The sequence below is a fragment of the Panthera onca genome, chromosome A1, assembly GCF_046562875.1.
Source record: "Panthera onca isolate mPanOnc1 chromosome A1, mPanOnc1 haplotype 2, whole genome shotgun sequence".
In the NCBI taxonomy this organism is placed as follows: domain Eukaryota; kingdom Metazoa; phylum Chordata; class Mammalia; order Carnivora; family Felidae; genus Panthera; species Panthera onca.
Genome location: NC_138339.1, coordinates 217,246,457 through 217,261,745, shown reverse-complemented (window position 1 = coordinate 217,261,745; position 15,289 = coordinate 217,246,457). Strand labels below are relative to the sequence as shown.

Sequence of the window (15,289 nt, the reverse complement as noted above, 5' to 3'; positions counted from 1 at the left end):
TCTACAAAGATCCCAAAGCTATAAAGTAGGGACTAGTTTAACCAAGGTCCAAAGACTTTGTAGAAGAGTTGGGAGTTGTTCTTTTGTCTCTCTCATTGTGTCACTCCTTCTGATTTAGCTTCACAGTCTCATTTCTTCCATCCCTTTGATACTAGATTTTCTGAAAGAAGGTTCCCACACCATATAGGCAAGTTCAAATCTGCAATATATCTCCAGGCTGCACTCTCTAGCAGACATCAGCCTTGGGAAAACCTCCAGTGACCTTCACATTTCCACGTTTTTTTAACTCTCCTTTGGTTCCTGGTTTAGAAGATTCTAAAGCTCTTGACACAAATGGCCACCCCTCTTTCTGAGGTCTTTCTTCTCTCCCATGTCTGCTCTTTGTTTCTCCTGTTTTCCTTCAGCTTCCAAATTTACATGTTCTTCCCATTACCGTGTGCAAAGAATCATTCCCTACAACCATAGATGCCCTTATGCCCTTCTAGACTGTCATAATTTGTTTGAATGAAATTAATTAGTTGATTCACATGACTTGGTTCCATAAAAGAATTGAAGCACTTTGGATGATGTCTCTCCTGAGCCATGATTCTGATTTCCAAACACTTCCAGGGAATCCTCATCTAGGGATGATATTGACATCTGAAACTGGGTATTGTCAAAATGGAATTTATTTTTCTCCTGTAAATAAGCTCTTTCACTTTTTGATTTTTCTTCTTCAGAATGCCATCGTTATTCCCTCTAGCATCCTCTTAATAGCTGCTTCATTTTCTTTGCTTGTCATATTTATTAGGTCATAAGCTAAGTCCCAGTGGTCTCAGCTTTTTGGAATCTCTCATATTCGTCTTCCCTTTTCCATCCTCACTGCCACTGGCCTGCCTCACTGTGACCAGTTATAATATTTTTGTTTCTTCATTTTATATTAGACCTCCTCCAAGCCATCTTGCACTCTGCTTCCAGAATAATTATTATAATGCTCTTCAAACCTACAATGTCTCCCACACCCTCCATTGCATATATATTTAATGGAATAATATTTTTATACATTAAATATTTTTTCCTTTCCCTTGATTATTCCATCCTCTTCATTCCATCAGTTAGCCAGTCCTCCTGTTCATTGTCTCAGGGCAGAGATGAGGTAGAATTAAAAACGGAAATAATCAGGGAGTTCATACACTTTTTTCCCAAAAGACAGAGCCCTTGAACACAGAAAGAGAGCTCGGGTTGTTAACAGTTTCTTGATCAAAAACCTGCAGGAGTCAAGATTGTCCCAGACTAAAGAGCAGTTGCAGTCTGTGCTGGAGGGAAGAGATGTGTGGTGATGTGGTGATGGTGGTAATAGTAAGGACATGGTCCACTTTCTAACCAGTGCAACCAGTAATTGCAAAGACTTAGAGAAGTTTGTGGAATTCTAGAGAGGGAATTTGGGCATCTCAGTATCACTGATGGGGATTTGGGGTTGTGGGGGTGACCATATGTTATATTAGACAGATAGGGCAATAATTGGCCTTTGGAAGGAACCTCAGGGGCTGGCAAGCTAGGAAGGAAACATCTGTGCAGTAAACTGGATGGGAGACTCAAAGATCCAGTAGGCCAATGCCTTCCCGATGCCTGGGCATGATGCAAACCCTGAACTTACTCACTCAGGGGGAGAAAAAGGGAAGAATACTGAAAAAAAGAAATTCAAATTTCTGCCCAGGTCAGCAGAGTGGGGCTTAAACTAGAAATGAAGTTGAATGATTGAAACCAAGTTATATTGTTTACACATGGAAGTTTGTGGACTGAGATGAAGTTTCACACAAAATTAGGTTAAAGCCTTCAAACTGAGTATGAAGCCCTGTAGAATGGTGCTTGAGTCAATGTTTCTAGTTTTTTCTTCTTTTTTTGGGGGGGGGGTGCAAGGGGGGAACTTACAAACTTACATTTTATTTTGACGAGTCTGTTCACAATTCCCTGGTCATGTTTTCCTGCTCCTGATGCTTGTTGGCCCTTCTCTCTGCCTAGAAAGCACTTCTCTAACACCCCTCACCCCATTCTTACCAGCTTTTCAACACCTTCTCAAATTCCATCTGTCTCACAAAAACTCTCTGTTGTTTCCCTTTGTGAACTCACAGGCATTTTGCACATCCTTTCCTCTGGCCTTTGCTAGACCGGAACGGGGAATGCCAGACTCTGCATTTACACTCACCTCTAGGGTGGATGCAGCTAAGCCCATGGACTTTAGCATTATTTGTTCTCATGATCTGCCCCCCATTGATAATTAACAGGCAGAGGGTAAGACAGGGGATGAGTTTTAGTGACCATTCTAGACGGTCACTTAGTGCAGGAAAACCTTGATCAGCTTGGAGGATGGAGGAGAGAGGAGTTCATCAAATGAGCTTAAACAGTGATATGCAGCCCAGTTCTGTGAACTTGGGCACAAGAGCAATGGAACCTAAGTGTCACACTCTGCATCTAACATCAAAACAGTCTCTGTAAAAAGGTTGGTTGGTTGGTTGTTTGGTTGGTAAAAATCCTTAATAAATCTGTTTCACTTAGAACTTTCCTGATCTGTTGTCTGAACGTTGGGGAATTGTTAAAGCGGCAACAAGCCTGGCTCCCCAAATCTACCAGGAATGATTATTACTCAAACTGGGGAGACTTCCAAGGGCACTCACCATAATCTGCCTCATGTCACTATTACTTGAGTAGGTCTCCTATCATTCAGTTTTACACTGCTTGATGTTAAAGTCTATTTGCCCATTTTTATATACTTATTAACTGGTCACTAAATGGTCACTAAATGCTTGTTGAATTGGATTCTTTCATATTCTTTCATATCATTTATTAACCCTATTTAATCTTTTCGGAAATCATTACTTTTTTAACTAATCTCAAAATGAGACACTGTACGTTAAATGTCTAGAACAGACCATAGTAATAGAGACTGTCTAGGATTTTCTGAGACAATCTCATTTCATGTGTTCTTTTCTTCCCTTTTCAGTAATAATACTTCATTAAATATGAAACTATATGCAAAATCATTTTCTTCGTTTGTAAGATTTTCACATAAACTTTTGATTCAAACTGTTTATGCACTAGATGATGTATCCTAATCTTTATAATGGAAAATATGGTGTCTGTTCACATTATAGATGTCTAGTACCGTTTGTTGATTCTGAATCAACTGTATTTATCAAATGTTTCTTTCTTCTTAGAGTTGCGCTTTGCCTATAAAAGCAAATTGGACAAGGTTATCCTTCTCCAGGAGATTTGAGTTTACATCAAAAATGACACAAACACATATATTAGGCATAATTTTTTGTTAGATGAAAATCACTTCTGATCATTGCTTATTCAATTGCAAGGTTTAGACTGAAAATAACTTCTGCCTTTGCATTGCTTACCAGGGTAATGATAGAATTCATTTTGTACACTTTGGGGGTACCATGTGGCTCTAAGAGAAAAAATCAACATAAGAGAGTAAATGCCAATTACAGGTATTTGTGATCTAGCTGAACCAGCCTGGTACCAAATAACCTATAGACCTTTCAAGCTCTCATTTTCTAAGTGTGCTTAGTTTAGGAAGTTTTTGGTAGTACCAAGCAGTGATAAAGACCAAAATATGACCTTTCAGGCTTGAATAGGTACATAGAAACCAACCTTGTTTCCTGTAAGAATGAAGCAAATGCCTTCTTCATCATTGTGTTTCATGTGGTGTTTGAGCCTTTGGGGATGTTGGGTAATATCTGAGACATTCAGTAGGAAGTTGCAGTCAGATCCCTACTAGAATATGGTTGTGCATGTTTGTAAGTATATGTGACAACACGGATGGATAGGGTGATGACACAATTGTTGTACAAATAAATGACTTTCTCATTACCTATACATTTTTTGAGATCAGACTCTGGGTCATTTTGTTTGCCCTTCTTTTTCCCACATCCTGAAAAGTTTAAGTGATTGAGAAAAAACTGTTGGATGGATGAAAGAATCTTCTACTATAGATTAGATTCTATGTAAGCCAACAAGTCCCTAAAACTATGGATGGATCAGAAGACTCAAGAAAGGTTCTGAATGTTTTGATATTTGGCAACTATGATGGTTAATTTAATTTATTTTTTCACTCTATAAAATTTTTATTAATTCAAAACATTTTTAAAATTTATTTTTTAATTTGCATCCAAGGTACTTAGCATATAGTGCAACAGTGATTTCAGGAGTAGATTCCTTAATGCCCCTTACCTGTTTAGCCTATCCCCCCTCCCACAACCCCTTCAGCAACCCTCTGTTTGTTCTCCATATTTAAGAGTCTCTTATGTTTTGGCCCCCTCCCTGTTTTTATATTACTTTTGCTCCCCTTCCCTTATTTTCATCTGTTTTGTACCTTAAATTCCTCATAAGTGAAATCATATGGTATTTGTCTTTCTCTGACTAATTTCACTTAGCATAATACCCTCTAGTTCCATCCACATTGTTGCAAATGGCAAGATTTCATTCTTTTTGATTGCTGAGCAATACTCCATTATATATACATAACCATATCTTCTTTATCAATTCATCCATCGATGGACACTTGGGCTCTTTCCATACTTTGGAAAGTACTATTGTTGATAGTGCTGCTATAAACATTGGTGTGCATGTGTCCCTTCGAAATAGCACACTTGTATCCCTTGGATAAATACCTAGTAGTGCAATTGCTGGGTTGTAGGGTAGTTCTATTTTTAATTTTTTGATGAACTTCCATACTGTTTTCCAGAGTGGCTGCACCAGTTTGCATTCCCACCAGCAGTGCAAAAGAGATCCTCTTTCTCCACATCCTCGCCAAAATCTGTTGTTGCCTGAGTTGTTAATGTTACCCATCCTGACAGGTGTGAGGTGGTATCTCATTGTGGTTTTGTGTTTCCCTGATGATGAGTGATGTTGAGCATTTTTTTCATGTGTTGGTTGGCCATGTGGATGTCTTATTTGGAGAAGTGTCTATTCATGTCTTTTGCTCATTTCTTCACTGGATTATTTGTTTTTTGGGTGTTGAGTCTGATAAGTTCTTTATAGATTTTGGATCTAACCCTTTATGTGATATGTCATTTGCAAATATCTTCTCCCATTCTGTCAGTTGCCTTTTAGTTTTGCTGATTTGTTTCCTTCACTGTGAAGAAGGTTTTTATTTTGATGAGGTCCCAGTAGTTCATTTTTGCTTTTGTTTACCTTCCCTCCAGAGACATGTTGAGTAAGAAGTTGCTGCAGCCGAGGTCAAAGAGGTTTTTGTCTGCTTTTTCCTCTAGAATTTTGATGGCTTCCTGTCTTATGTTTAGGTCTTTCATCCATTTTTTTTTTGTGTATGGTGCAAGAAAGTGGTCCAGGTTCATTTTACCGCATGTCACTGTCCAGTTTTCCCAGCACCATTTGCTGAAGAGATTGTCTTTATTTTATTGGATATTCTTTCCTGCTTTGTCAAAGATTAGTTGGCCATACGTTTGTGGGTCCATTTCTGGGTTGTCTATTCTGTTCCATTGACCTGAGTGTCTGTTCTTGTGCCAGTACCATACTGTCTTGATGATTACAGCTTTGTAATACATCTTGAAGTCCAGGATTGTGATGCTTCCAGCTGTGGTTTTCTTTTTCAAAATTGCTTTGGCTATTTGGGGTCTTTTCTGGTTCCATACAAATTTTAGGATTGTTTGTTCTAGTTCTGTGAAGAATGCTGGTGTTATTTTGATAGGGATTGCTGTGATAGTTAATTTTATGTGTTATCTTGACTGGGCCACAGGGTACCCAGCTACTTGGTTAAACATTATTCTGGTGTTTCTGCAAGGCTGTTTTTAGGTGACATTAACATTTTAATTGATAAAGTAGATTGTCCTCTATGATGTGTGTAGACCTCATCTAACTAGTTGAAAGCCTGATTTGAACAAAAACTGATCTTCCTCTGCTTGCCAGACCCTGAACTTCATTTGTACCATTAATTCTCCTGGGTCTCAAGCCTACTGGCACATACTGCAGATTTGTAATTACCAATATGCATAATAACATGAGCCAATATTTTACAATGGATTTGTTTCTATAAATGTATATATATATATATATATATATATATATATATATATATATATATCCTATTGTTTTTATTTCTCTAAAGAAACAAAACAGCTGGCTAATACAGCACCTGAGTGATTTTAGGCAAGTCACCTAGTCTCTCTGAGGCTCTCTTTCCTCTTCTTTAAATATGGTGATATTTGCCCTTCAGAATTAGGATTATATATGATTGCACATTTGAATCAGATACCTGTGGTTAAAATGTGATTCTAAGTGGTTAAAAATAGTAACTCATGTAACCTTCATAACAATCCAATGAGATAACTTATACCCATTTTATATATAAGGAAACTGAAGCACAAAGGAGTTCAGTAACTTGCCCAAGTTTACACGGTTAGCAATATTACACGTTCACTGACAGTCATGAACTCTTTCCCAACCACACCAAAAAGCTCCATTTCCTGGTCTACCCTGTGGTTAGGTAGAGGGTAGTCTGATTGATTTCTAGTTGATGAAGTGTGGACAGAGATGATGGATATTATTTCTTGGCCTGCCTATAAAATACAGCCGCAAACCATCACCTTCCCTTTTTCTCTTCCCTTGATCACATTGAGGTCATTTGTTGAAGGTAGCAGAGCTGTGAGATTAAAGAAACATGAGTCTCTGAGTCATCCCTTTGGGAAGAACTCCAGCAGAGCTGCCCCATGAGAAAAATCTACATTGTGCTTTGCATGATGAGCAATAATTCCTCACTGAATCAAGCCTCTGAGATTTTAGAGTTTATTTATTAGCCCATCATAGCCTAACCTAGACTGTCCAATAGTGTGTTAGAGTTGGGGTTTAAACTAAGGCATTCTGGATGTAGAGATTATTCCCTAGATTGGTGTGGTGCTGTGCTTTTCAGCTCCAGGCACATTGAAGACACTTAAAAATACTCATTCTGATTATTATCTTGCCTTTTGAGAAGTCTTCATAATGTAAATAAAGTAAAAACACTTGGGTATTTTTTTTATTAAAATATAATTAACATATAGTGTTGTATTAGTTTCAGGTATACAATACGATTCAGCAAATCTATACATTACTCAGTGCTCATCAAGATAAGTGTACTCTTTATTAATTTTTTTTAATGTTTTATTTATTTTGGGGGGAGAGAGAGAGAGACATAGTCCAAGTGGGGGAGGGGCAGAGAGAGAGGGTGACAGAATCCAAAGCAGGTCCCAGGCTCTGAGCTGTCAGCATAGAGTCCAATGTGGGCTCAAACCCATGAACCATGAGATCATGACTTGAGCTGAATCCAGTCACTTAATCCACTGAGCCCCCCAGGGTGACCCAGGATAAGTGTTCTCTTGAATTCCCTTCACCTATTTCACCCATCCTCCCACCTACCTCCCCTCTAGTATCCACTAGTTCTCTAAGTTTTTGTTTTACATTTTTTTCTTTGTTCATTTGTTTCTTAAATCCAATATATGAGTAAAATCATATGGTATTTTATCTTTCTGACTTATTTCACTTAGCATTATACCCACAAGGTTCATCCCTGTTGTTGTGAATGGCAAGATTTCATTCTTTTCTGTGGCTGAGTAATACTCCATTGTATATATCATATAGTATCATATATACTATATCATATATCATATGTATATATCATATACATATATAGTATACACTATATAGTGTATATATATCATATATATATCATATATATCATATATATATCATATATATATCATGATATATCATATCATATATATATCATATATATCATATACATATATATGATATGTATATATATCATATAGTGTGTGTATATATATCTATGTATATATAGTGTATATATATACATATCTATATAGTGTGTGTGTGTGTGTATCACACCAACTTTATTCATGTATGGCTGCACACTTGCGTTGCTTCCATATCTTGGCTATTATAAATAATGCTGCAATAAACATAGGGGTACATATATCTTTTCAAATTAGTGTTTTCATTCTCTTTGGGTAAATACCCAATAGTGGAATTACTGGATTATCTAGTAATTCTATTTTTAATTTTTGAGGAACCCCCATACTGTTTTCCATAGTGACTGCACCAATAATTCCCACTAATAGTGTACAAGGGTTCCCTTTTTTCCCTACATCCTCACCAACACTTGTCTTTTTGACAAAAGTCTTTGTCTTTTGTCCTGTCTTTTTGATACTAGTCCTTCTGACAGGTATAAGGTGATATCTCATTTTGGTTTGGATTTGACTTTCTCTGATAGTGATGTTGAGCATCTTTGTTTTAATTAAAGCTAAATGGGTTTTGTTATAGTTGGATTTAATATGCTAATGTGCATTATGTATTTTGTAGAGATAGGAGAGAGTATGAAGTATTCCTAAAATGACTTGTCCCATAGAACTCTTTCTGTGAACAACATTTAGGAAATGTATTTTGGTAACAGCATATGTAGTAAGCACTTTGGAGCTATACTTTCTGGGTTCAGATCCCAATTCCTCCACTAATAGTGCTATGGTCTTGGACCACTTCACCTTTATGAACTTCAGTTTCTTCCTAGGAAAAATGGAGATGATACTAAGTACCTAACAGGGTTATTATGGAATTTTCTTGGTCTGATGTTTTTAAAAGGTTTAGAATACTGACTGGCCTATAGTGAATGCTCTTTCTCTCCCTGTGTGTATGTGTATGTGTCTGTTTAGTAAATTAATGAATACATCCTTTTCTAGCCTTGTTTACTAGTTTCCTATATTGTAAACCCCTTGAAATTTAGGAATGCTTTTTACAATATTTAGAGATTTACTATGTTAATACCTAGGAATAAGTATTAAGCATATACCTTGTGCTTAATAAATATTGAAGAAATGAATGGAAAAATGGATCTCATCCCATGAAAAGAGATAAGTAATCTGTAACTAAGTTTTTGTTATCTTCATGCAGATCCAAGTTAAAGAATACTCACCTTTTGACATTGCTATCAATAGATACCAGGATGAGAAGAATTCAACAAAAAAAATTTAGCCAAGATTCTGGTGTTTGGGGTGCACAGGTAAGATAAACAGCAATCTGTTTTTCTTCTTCAGGGTGTTACATACCATGTCAGAACTTGAGAAAATAGATTTTAATTAGTTAAACAGCAGAATTAGGTTAAGGATCATTAGCTAATTTTCTTCAATCATTTTCTTAAGGCTGTAATTAATGTTAGTTACTTACCCCAAAACAATATTTTCCCTTGTATACACCAACAAGTGCTAATCACAGGTTCACCTTGGTGCATATTGGCCTATGTTTCCAGAATCTTCAACCAAAATTTCTAATTGTTGGGAATAGAGACTTGAGCTAAAAAAAATGCAGTTGATAGACAGAAGATAACAAACGGAATAAAGAAGACTAAGGAACAACAGCCAAAAATTAGAAGGCTGAATTAATAAGACTTTATACTCCATGGAGAGAAGAGCCAAATACTCTCCTTTGTGGGCAGAGGCAAAAAGAGAAGACAGTAGCACCAGGTGGGTTTGGAGGACCCAAGAGTGGTCTTTCCCACAAGTAAGGTATGTGGAAGTGAGATTTGGAGGGGTTTCTCACTGGTGATAAGATATATCCACATAATGACATGTGATAGTAAAACTAAAAGATAATCAATTCATAACCATTTGCTGGACTTATCTCTTGTCAGGAAGGTGAGTTGAAAAGAAGAGAGGTTTGTTGTAACACAGTGTTTACAAACTGGGGTTCTCAGACCCCAGAGATCTTAGGATGTATTGTGGGGTGTCTGAGAGTTCTATGAAAGAAATTTCAGATATTATATTTTCACTACGATGACAAAGTAACCACCCTTTCAACTCAACTAATGGATATTTTGGATTATTTGTATGACCACAATATTATATGGAAAGATGACAGGATACTTCCTTCATTTCAGTACCTGGGTTGGCTATCAGTTAGAAAAATGGGTAGATTAAATATGAAAATGAAATGTTCATGTCAATTGAGAACCAAATGATGCCATGGTGTGCTGAAGTAAGAATTTGAGTAGATAAATGTGGTGGAAGAATTGAGTTACACACAGCACATGACAATGTAACTCAATAACATTTAAAAAATATTAACTGATCATTAAAAAAATTCATTTGAGTATAGTTAAAATATATCACTTTAGAGTCAGGTGTACAACATAGTGATTTGATAAGTTTATATATTATACTATGTTCATTACAAGTGTAGCTACCCCTTGTCACCATATGACATATTACAATATTATTGATTATATTCCTTATGCTTATGTGCCTTTTATTCCTGTAACTTATTTATTACATACCTGGAAGTTTTTATCTCCCACTCCCCTTCACCCATTTTTCCCATACCTCCAGATCCTCCCCTCTGGCAACCATCAGTTTGTTTTCCATGTTTCTAAGTTCGATTCTTCTTTTAAAATTTTTTTTTAGATTCCACATATGAATGAAATCATAAGGTATTTGCCTTTCTCTGACTTATTTCATTTAGCATAATACCCTCTAGGTCTATCCATGTTGTTGCAAAGGGCATTATTTCACCTCTTTTGTGGCTGTATGATATTTCAGTGTGTGTGTGTGTGTGTGTGTGTGTGTGTGTACACACACATGCCACATGTTCTTTATCTGTTCTTCTATGGATGGACACTTAAGTGGCTTCCATGCTACTGCAAACTATGCTGCAATAAACATAGGGGTACATATATCTTTTCAAATTAGTGTTTTCATTTTCTTAGGTAGATACCCAGTAGTGGAATTATTGGATTGTGTGGTATTTCTATATTCAATTTTTGGAGGAATCTCCATACTGATTTTCATGGTGGCTTGTACCCATGTACATTCCTAACCAACAGTGCATGAGGGTTACTTTGCTTCTGTATTTTCACCAACAGTTGTATTTTTTTACTTTTTTATTTTAGCTATTCTGACAGATGTAAGTTGATATCTTAAACTTTAATTTTTTTTAACGTTTATTTATTTTTGAGACAGAGAGAGACAGAGCATGAACGGGGGAGGGGCAGAGAGAGAGGGAGACACAGAATTGGAAGCAGGCTCCAGGCTCTGAGCCATCAGCCCAGAGCGGGACGCGGGGCTCGAACTCATGGACCGTGAGATCGTGACCTGAGCTGAAGTCGGACGCTTAACCGACTGAGCCACCCAGGCGCCCCAGTTGATATCTTATTGTGATTTTGATTTGCATTTCCCTCATGAGTGATATTGAGCATCTTTTCAGGTGTCTGTTGGCCATCTATATGTCTTCTTTGGAAAAATGTCTATTTTGGTCATCTCCCTATTTTTAATTGGATATTATTATTTTGGGGGGGTTGAGTTGGATATGTTCTTTATATATTTTGGATATTACTCCTTAGTTATATAATTTGCAAATATCTTCTACCATTCAGTAGGTTGTCTTTTCATTTTGTTGATGGTTTATTTTGCTATGAAAAAACTTTTGATTTTGGTGTAGTTCCAATAGTTTATTTTTGCTTTTAATTCCCTTGCTAAGGGTGACACACCTAGAAAAATGTCTCTGTGGCTACTGTCAAAGAGATTACTGCCTATGTTTTCTTCTAGGAATTTTGTGGGTTTAGGTCTCTCATTTAGGTCTTTAATCTACTTTGAGTTTTTGTATATGGTAGAAGAAAGTGGTTCAGTTTCATTCCTTGTATGCAGCTGTTCAATTTTCCCAGCACAACTTATTGAAGATACTGTCTTTTCCCCATTGTATATTCTTACCTCTGTTGTCATGGATTGACTATATAAATATGGCTTAATTTCTGGGGTCTCTGTTCTATTGACCTATATGTCTATTTTTGTACCAGTACCATACTGTTTTGAATACTACAACTTTGTAGTATATATTGAAATCTGGGATTGTAATAACTCCAGGATTGTTCTTTCTCAAGGTAGCTGTGGCTATTCAGGGTCTTTTGGGTTCCAAAAATATTTTAAGGTTATTTGTTATAGTGTTGTGATGAATGCTTTTGTTATTTTGATAGGGATTGCTCTGTAGATGGCTCTGGGTAGTATGGACATTTGAACAATATTAATTCTTTCAATCCAAGAATATGGAATATCTTTCCATTTGTGTCATCTTTGGTTTCTTCATCAATTTCTTATAGAGTACATGTATTTTACCTCTTGGTCAAATTTATTTCTAAGTATTCTTTTTAGTGTAGTTGTAAATGGTATTATTTTCTTAATTTCTCTGTCTGCTACTTCATTATTAATGTATAGAAATGCTACCAATTTCTGAATATTAATTTTTTATTCTGCAACTTTACTGAATTCATTTATTACTTTTAGTTTTTTTTTTTTTTAGGATTTTCTACATATAGTATCATGTTATCTGCAAATAGTGTAAGCTTTATTTTTTCCTTACCAATTTGGATGTCTTGTATTTCTTTTTATTATCTGATTGCTGTGCCTATGACTTCTAGTACTCTGTTGAATAGGAGTGGTGAGACTTGACATCTTTGCATTGTTTCTTAGAGAAAATGCTGTGTTTTCCACGTTGGAGTGTGATCTCGGCTGTGGTTTTTTCATATAGGGCCTTTGTTATGTTGAGATACATTCCCTCTAATCCCACATTGTTGAGAGTTTATCATGAACAGATGTTGAATTTCTTCAAATGCTTTTTCTGTATCTATTAAGATGATAACCTGATTTTTATCCTTTGTTTTCTTGTTGTGTTGTAGTATCAACTGATTTGTGAACATTGTATCATGTATAGCTTCCTTTTTTGTGGTGGTGTATCTGGTTTTGGTATCAGGGTAATGCTGGCTTCATAGAATGAATTTGGAAGGTTTCCTTTCTTTTCTGTTTGGAGTAGTTTAAGAAGAATAGGTATTAACCCTTTTCTAAAAGTTGGATAGAATTCATCTGTGAAACAACCTGGTCCCAGACTTTTATTTTTTGATGTTTTTTTTGATTATTAATTCAATTTTGTTATTAATAATCGGTCTGATCCGATTTCCTATTTTTTCCTGATTCAGTTCTGAAAGATTGTATGTTTCTAGGAATTTATTTTCTAGGTTGTGCAGTTTGTTGGCATGTAATAATTTTTCATAGTATTGTCATAATTCTTTGTATTTCTGTGGTGTCATTTATTCACTTTCATTTCTGATTTAATTATTTGGGTCATTTTGCTTTTTTTCTTGATGAATCTGCCTAAGGGTTGTCAATTTTATCTTTTCAAAGAAACAGTCCTTGGTTCGCTTGATTTTTTTTTTTTTTTCTGTTTTTGTTTGTTTTTTGTTTTTGTTGTTTGCTTGTTTTTGTTTTTGTTTTTAGTCTGTGTGTCATTTATATCTACTCTGATCTTTATTATTTCCTTCTTTCTACCCACCCAGGACTTTGTTATTTTTCTAGCTCCTTGAGGTGTAAGGGCAATTGTTTGAGCTTGTTTCTTGTGGTAGGCCTCTATTGCTATATATTTTTCTCTTAGAACTGTTTTTGATGCATCCCAAAGATTTTGGACCATTGAATTTTCATTTTAATTCATCTCTTTGTATTTATTTAAAATTATTCTTTGATTGATTCATTGACCAATTGGTTGCTTGGTCTTGTGTTGTTTAGTCTCCATGTATTTGTGTTTTTTTCTAGTTATTTCCTTGTGATTGATTTCTAGTTTGATTTCTACTGTTGTGGTCAGAATAGAAGTATAGGATGATATAAATCTTCAAAACTTTATTGAAGCTTATTTTGTAGGCTAATGTGATCTATTCTGGAGAGTGTTGCATATGCACTTGAAAAGCATATTTTGTTGATTTCGGATGGAATGTTGTATATATGTTATATTCTTCTGGTCCAATCCCTTTACTGTATTTTTTATTTGAGTTATTGTATTCTTCAACTCTGGTTCTTCCTATTATTTTTTATCATTTTATTGAGGGTCTCACTGTGTTGATTCATTTGGAAGGAGCAAAATGATAGAAACAAGGGCACTCTTCTTGGGGACCCACATATGCTACCAATTAACTAGTCCACAAACGCTAGTGTGGACAGCCTGGTGAGCATCTTTTCAATCATTACTTACATTCTTTATCAGGCATATTGCTTATCTGTATTTCAGTTCTTTTTCTGTGTGTGCGCGTGTGTCTGTGTGTGTTTTCTTATTCTTTCTTTGGAGCATATTCCTCTGTCTCCCCTGTTTGCCTGACTTTGTGTTTCTGTGGATTAAGTGGAACAGCTACTTCTCTTAAACTTGAAGGAATGGTCTCATGTATGGTTGTCCCCTATGTAGACTATTTGTGTTGATGACTTTTGCTGACTGCTAGAGCTGTGGTTGGTGTGTATGGGGGTCCCTGGATTCTCCACACAGTGAGTGCCTTGGCAGATAGCTAAAGTTAAAGTAGGTGCACGGTGGGATGTCCTGAGGGTCTGCATGTAGAAAGCACCTAGACAGGATAGTTGAAGCTGAAGCAGTAGTTTCTGGGGTGTCCTGGGGCTCTTTGTGCAGAGGGAATCCTGGCAGAATGGCTAGAGCTGAGGTGATGTGTCGGACTCTCCACGCTGAGGGCAATGTGGTGGGACAGATGAAGCTGAATTTGGTGCAAGCCAGGTGTTCCAGGGTAGTTAGTGCAGGGATTGTCTTGGCTAGATGGTTGGAGATGAGGCTGGTGTGGGCAGGAGTATTCTGGGGCAGGAGTATTCTGTGCAGGAGGTGCCCTGTCAGCGTGGCTGGAACTGAAGCAAGCACAGACTTGGGGTTCCTGGGGTGCTTCATGTAGTGAGTACTTAGGCAGGGCAGCTGGATTTGAAGGAGACATTATTCAGGAGTTTCTAGAATGTTCTGCACTGGAGGTGCTTTAATAAACCATCTGGAGCTGAAGTGGCGTGGGCCTGGAGTGTTCCCAGGTGTTTTGCACCTATGTCACATTGGCATGAAGGCTGGAACTGTGGTAAACACTGATCATGGGTGTTCTCATGGGATTGGTGGCTGGGGTAGGCTGGGGGTCTGGAGCTCACTGAGGAATCAGGCTGGTTAGGATGTTCAGACTGTGCACTGGTTTGTGCTTTCAAGTTGGGGATGGAGTATAGATTGTATCCATCAGCCTCTCCCACCTGAGAGTGTTCCAGAAGCTCCATCCACTGTTTGGCACAGGTTGGAGGACTGGCCCTTTTATATGCTAATTTTTCTGTTCTATTCTATTCAATGCTTATTTTTGAGAGAGAGACAGAGACAGAGAGAATGAGAATGAGAATGAATGAGTGGGGGAGGGGCAGAGGGAGAGGGAGACACAGAATCCGAAGCAGGCTCCAGGCTCTGG

The 15,289-nt window shown here is 36.9% G+C and overlaps 1 long non-coding RNA gene across 1 annotated transcript in view; it reads left to right on the top strand.

The window, feature by feature from the left end:
* LOC132682082 (uncharacterized) overlaps positions 1–15,289 on the top strand; it is a 306,131-nt gene that overhangs the window by 243,897 nt on the left and 46,945 nt on the right. The window contains exon 3 of the long non-coding RNA XR_009611457.3: positions 8,947–9,055. This is a non-coding gene — a long non-coding RNA (uncharacterized LOC132682082). The remainder of the gene's footprint in view (positions 1–8,946; positions 9,056–15,289) is intronic.